The 6,310-nt window shown below is 45.3% G+C and overlaps 1 non-coding gene across 1 annotated transcript; it reads right to left on the reverse strand.

The window, feature by feature from the left end:
• Window positions 1-2,713: 2,713 nt before the first annotated feature.
• On the reverse strand, window positions 2,714-2,786 carry F5J12DRAFT_t253. The gene has a single exon. It is a non-coding gene; the product is annotated as a tRNA-Phe (tRNA).
• Window positions 2,787-6,310: the final 3,524 nt, after the last annotated feature.

The raw sequence follows: 6,310 nt of genomic DNA on the forward strand, positions 1-6,310 counted from the left end.
AGGACAGGGGCCAGGGATAGCTTAAGGCTCAGCCTTAGCTATGGAGTAGACTTGGAGGGTAGTACAGAGTTGAGGGTAATACTAAGTTGATATTCTGACTGAGGTGCTACAAAGTATGTACAGGGGTTAAATACATGAGGCTGGTCTGGAGTAATGAACATAGAGCCAGACTTGTTGATAAGCTATTAGAAAGATGATTAGCAAGGGGTGGACAGCCACAGAGGCTGTGCCAAGACTAACAGCCAAAGTCTGGGTGACCAGCATAACTGGAGTCAGACACAGGATTTGTACAGTAAGCAGAGATCAGGCAAGAGGATTAAAACTAAGTATAGCACAAATACCAGAAAACAGACCAGAGTTATGTCTGGGTGACCTGGACATGGACCTGGGAAGACCAGGGTGGAGCAGTGCAAGGCTGAGAGGCCAGAGTGGACCAGAGATAGGGGTAAAACATCGGACTTGAGTTATCTAGGCTGGAGTGGGGTTACTTGGAGCCAGTTCAGAAACAAAGTCCCACCAAGAATCCAACTAAAAAAGACCCAGAAAAAAGTCCCAGGCTTCATCACATAAGCATCCAATATTCAAGTGGAGCTTGAATTTGAGAGGAGATGCTTGGTGGACAGCCAAGATGCCATGCTAGGTGCAGGGGTTATGAGCCTGACATTCCACAGTCCATTGATCTTTCTTCATCCTTCCATTGTCATGTGCCCCCATAAAACAGCAAAATCACCCTCCAAGGGTAAATCACATACTTTGCAGTCCACAGAAGGCAAGCCAGTGTTGTGGTCAGATAATGATGTCAAGGCCCTTCTTAATTTCATTGCTTCCCACAAGGCAACTGCTGGTGATGGTTTAAATTTTAAGGATGCATTTTGGAATGTGGCTGCTGAAGCCCTTCCTGAGCCTGTCAAAGGGGGTATCAAGACCCCTAAAGCATGTAAACAGAAATGGAAAAGACTGTGTGGCTTATCAGTCAAATGACAGAATAACCAGCTGATATCATGCAGCTATGAACTACATATGCAGCTGTTGATCATCTCTGCTGTGTGTCTGGGTTCACATATTCCCTAAAGGCAGGGGCCAATATTGGTGTTGCAAGCAAGGATACATGGAACAACTATCTGAAGGTATGGGTATGATTCAATTAGCATGGAATTTCCTGTGCTAATGGTGACATCAACAGATCCACAAGGATGCAGGCCCTTATAAAAACAAGGGTTGGGTGCACTACAAACAGATGAGAGACCTCATGCCCTCCAAGGGCAAGCGCTTGAATCACTTTTCAGTGTTGACCATCAACAATTCTGCTGGAGGCCTGTCAAATGCTGGGTTGGGTCCTTCCAACAGTGAGAGTGAGAGCATGGGGGGAAGTACACCATCCCAGGACCATGCTCCACCAGCATTGCCATCTCTGAACCACACCACATTCTACTCACTGGTAGGTGGAAACCCAGCTCCCCCTGTACCAACAGTTTCCCAATACCCAGCACCCTCCACCATCACTTCCCCCATCTGCCCCAACTTCATTAAATGGTTCATCTATCAGCTCTGTCAAGCCATCCTCCAGCATCTCAGCTCATATGGAGTGCTCTCAAAAGTGGAAGGCAGATGATGATGATGGCCTGTCTGTTGTATCAGGTGCCCTGTCATCCACTGCAGCTTCATCCACCTCATTGGCTTGAAAGCAACATGGAGTAGATGTGACACTTGAGTGCATAGGGGAGGATTTAGGAGAATTCCACAGTTTGATGCATAACCAGATGAACACCATCACTGATGCAATCACAACAATGGCAGGCTCACCTGCACCTTATCAAACCACATCCCAGTCCAAGCCCAACTTCTTGCAAGATCCAGTTCATCTGCTGGTCCACAAGGCAACAGAGACACTTCTTGCAATAGATGTAGATAAGTTCTCACCAATCAATATTGCCTGGATCACAGACCAGTTCCAGGCAAATGCCACATATGCTAGCTTATACTTATCATTCACAAGTGATCCTGATTGTTTTGCTGCAGCTCAATGTGCTTGGCTCGAGAAGAGGCTCAATGAGATCAGGGCATGTATGCAGTGATTGTATCATATGTCATACTCATACCTTGTAGTTTTAAATCCATCTTTACATCAGCTTGCAATACATCTCTCTCTGATTTGAACACTGCACTCATCAACTTGCATTTGAAAAAATGATGTCTAAGAATTGAGGGAAAACAAATGATATATGTAGCTAGTTGGTAACTGGATCCCCCCTTTTCCCTTGTTCTGCAACATAACTAGCCCATATGCTTTGTGCAATCACACCCCACTTCTCTGTCATCTGTAGGCAGTCTGTGTCAGTTGGAACAGCATTGGCAATTGAGCCAACTGCATGTGCTGATCCATCTGGTGGCAGAGGCAATACAAAGCCTTTGATATCTTCTAATTCCAGCAGATCATACTTGTGAATGATATTGTGGATGCAGCAAAGTGCTGGTGGGATATGGGATTGAATGTTCATATCAAATTCTGGGGGTATGACAAGAATTTGGAAGTGCCACCTGATGACACTGATTATGTACTCGACCACATTGCAAAGCTGAGCATGGCGGAGGTTATAACACTCCTCAGCATTTACTGGCCTAGAAATCCATGTGAATCAGAGAAAAAGACAGTGGTGAAAATCACCTACCATAATTGCATGCAGCCCCATTCCACTAAGTGTTGCAATAAATGCGACCAGACAGGGGATTGAACCCTGGACCTCCCAGGTTTCGACCGGGTGCTCTAACCACTGAGCTATTTGGTCAAGGTATCTAGGCTTACTTGGTGTGGTTTAACCACCAAGTGCTAGTAGGGACTAGCGTTGCTGAGTGCTGGAGTACTACACCTGCAACACTAAGTGATACCACTGTCCTCAGAAGGGAATCAAATGCTATGGGCAGTTTGGGAACCCTGCATCAGCAAGGTAGTACTTGCCATCCAGAATGGCTAAATCACTCAGCTAAGCATCATGGTAGATCAATGCATCAGCCAGAGATCCCTCCCACCTGCTAAGCATGTATGTGAAGCACATTTCAAAGTCACAGCAAACAAGACAGTTCTGGGATGTAAAGTCTTTGCAGTTTTGCATGGTGTCCCTTTCTTCCATGCTCAGAGTGCATGTAATGTGCATGCTGTCAATTGCACCAATTGCATCCACAAAAAATGGGTCAAACTTGGGGTTATTGAAAATTGTGGGGTGGACAGGGTCATCACTGCATGGTAATTGTACAAACTTGCTGTATATATCATGAGATGAAAATGCAAACAAAATTCTTTTGAAGTACCTACAACAGTGATCAGTATATTGGAAGGAATGTGAATCAGAAATGCACTTGGAAACTGTACTATTTGACCTCTGGAAATGCTCCCCTACATGTCTGACTGACAAGCCAGTTACAGAGGTGTAGAGGAAGATTGCAAGTTGTTCTTCAAGTGTGATGTGCTTGGAATGGGTGTAGCCATGTTCTTGAAGCAGCAGTATCAGTATCTTGAAGACATGCTTATGAACTGCAAGTTCTGTGCAAATCCTCTTGGGGTGGCCATTCAAAAGTTTGGTAACTCACCCTGCCCCAGTTAGAGCAGAAGTATGGTATGGGATTGGCTCAGCATGCTGTGTCACTTCAGTGATTGTGGCTAGAGTGTTTGTCAATAGAGCAACTGTGGAAAACAGTTGAAGTTGATAATAGAATAGAAGAAGAATGATAATTTGGCAGCATCAATGGTAGTCCTTGTTGATATCCTCGTCATTGGTTTCTTTGTCTACAGGTCAGCCCACATCAACAGAGGACGACTCATCAGCAATATCAGCCATGTGTTGTGTTGCAATATCACATATGTCACACCAAGCATACTCCTCCTGAATTCAAGCTCCACTTGAATGTTGGATGCTTACATGATGAAGCCTGGGACTTTTTTCTGGGTTTTTTTTAGTTGGATTCTTGGTGGGACTTTGTTTCTGAACTGGCTCTTAGTGTTCATATTAGGTGCCTGTGCACCTCAGGACTGCATTTCTCCTCTGTGTTATTTCTATCTAACCCTACAGACATGTAGTGGACACTTAGCTTCGCTCTAAGTGTCCTTGGTTTGCTTTTGTTTATTGTTTACCTTTGTTTATCATTTTTGCGCACTTACTGTTGTGTGCCCAGTGAAATTTTCTTCAGTCTCTTACACTGGGCACAAGGTATGTCTTATGTAGTATTCCCTTGAATACAAGTCTCTTACACTGGGCACAAGTGGCCTCAGTTTGTGGTTATATCAACACTTAGGGCCAGAGTTGAGTCTTCTAGGTCAGACTAGGTCCAGAGTTGACCAGAGATAGGGGCCAGGGTCTGGACTGGACCAGGCTCAAGTCTGAGAGTCATGGATGTGACACATAGGCACTCACAGAAGAGGTCTGAATCCATTAATTTTCATTACAGTAATGCAACGCTCACCACCATTGTCATGACTGTGCATTCATCCTAGGTCTTCACTCACTCTGGTCCCCCTTCTACTGGTCATTCACCCACTCCACACCAACTCTGCCCACCCCCTGACATTTATGAGTCATCTCCACTCTGACTACTGTCAGACTTGTACTGCTCTCCTACTGGACCACATGGACTGTCCTCTGAGGAGTCATGTGACTACCCTTTGGACTTCTCCCTGACAGGCATGCAGTCAGGTACTCCACAGCACATGCACTGCATGGTCCAGCACCTAGACTGTTCCCTTTTTGGGATGTTCTATGTTACCCATTCATATGTCCTCCATCTACCCTTCATTCGTCATCTAGGAAGTTTTACTTGAAAATTTATGAGTCTCTGTATGTCAGTTCCAATTCTGGTTACTGTACCTCTGTGGTAGTATAAAAGCATGTGCTGTACTCCAATGTTCTTCAGTACAAATATCAACTTAGTTCCTACTCCCTCTGTCTCTGTCTTCTGCCTGTCAGAGTTACCTCTGACTTTCTGTCTGTACTCTCCCTCTGAAATATGAGGGCTGAGATCATGCAAGGGGGTAGCACATGAGCTAAACCCAACACCCTCACTCTGCCAGTCAGAGTTCAGTTCTTCCTGTTGGACTTGCTTCTGAACCTCTCCCCAGATTTCATCTAGCATTGGAGTTGGTTGGAGTAGGCCTGGACTTGACAACCATAAGCATTGTATGAGTCTGGAGATGACACCACACAAGAACACACTGATTGCTCAGATCTGTGTACAATAAGTTGTATTACATGGTTTTGGGATGGCAGTGACTCTCACATATTTGCCTACTTCAACAGGTATGCTCATCATCCTGGATAATTATGTAGCTATGTATGTATGTGTTTCTGATCAGAAGTGGCATTTCAATGTGAATATGAGCTGCACTTTTTTCAGCTGAGGACCCCTGACACCTAAGGCAGTCATGGGACTGCCCACAATATATTACCAAAGGGCTGGAATTATGGGACATCCCAGGTCCTGCAAACTGTAAATAGCCCTGGGACATGGCCAGATGTCCCTGGGATGACCTGGTCTGAGTGGCCTTTAGCTTGGATGATTTGGAGAAAAGCTTTGGCCTAAATGCTTATGAAAATGGGTTACCTGAAGTGCTGTTCTTCAGTATGAATATCACCCAAGTTCCTACTCCATATCTCTCTGTCTTCTGTCTGTCAGAGTTATCTCCAAACATCTGTCTGGTCTCTACCTCTGAGATATGAGGGCTGAGATTGGGGTAGCACATCAGCTAAACCTGATGCCCTCACTCTGCCCACTTCCACCTCAGTGGACTTTGTCCCTGCTGATCCTCCACTAGTCAGAGTTCCATTCATCTGTCAGATGCATTTCTGCACCTCCCCCCAGACCTTGTTAAGTGTTGGAGTTGGTCAGAGTAGGCCTGGACTTGACACCAGCCCCACAGGAGATGCCCCCATGAACTTGGCAAGGTGATGATCCCAGGGATGATGAGCTGGGTGACAATGTTCATATTAGGTGCCTGTGCACCTCAGGACTGCATTTCTCCTCTGTGTTATTTCTATCTAACCCTACAGACATGTAGTGGACACTTAGCTTCGCTCTAAGTGTCCTTGGTTTGCTTTTGTTTATTGTTTACCTTTGTTTATCAGTTTTGCGCACTTACTGTTGTGTGCCCAGTGAAATTTTCTTCAGTCTCTTACACTGGGCACAAGGTATGTCTTATGTAGTATTGCCTTGAATTTAAGTCTCTTACACTGGGCACAAGTGGCCTCAGTTTGTGGTTATCTAAACAGGTTATGAGCCCCGCGCTCTAGGATTCTCAGCACTCGTTGGTTGCCACGTAATCCAC

The sequence above is a fragment of the Pisolithus orientalis genome (assembly GCF_024613125.1).
Source record: "Pisolithus orientalis strain OTSU chromosome Unknown F5J12scaffold_264, whole genome shotgun sequence".
NCBI lineage: Eukaryota > Fungi > Basidiomycota > Agaricomycetes > Boletales > Pisolithaceae > Pisolithus > Pisolithus orientalis.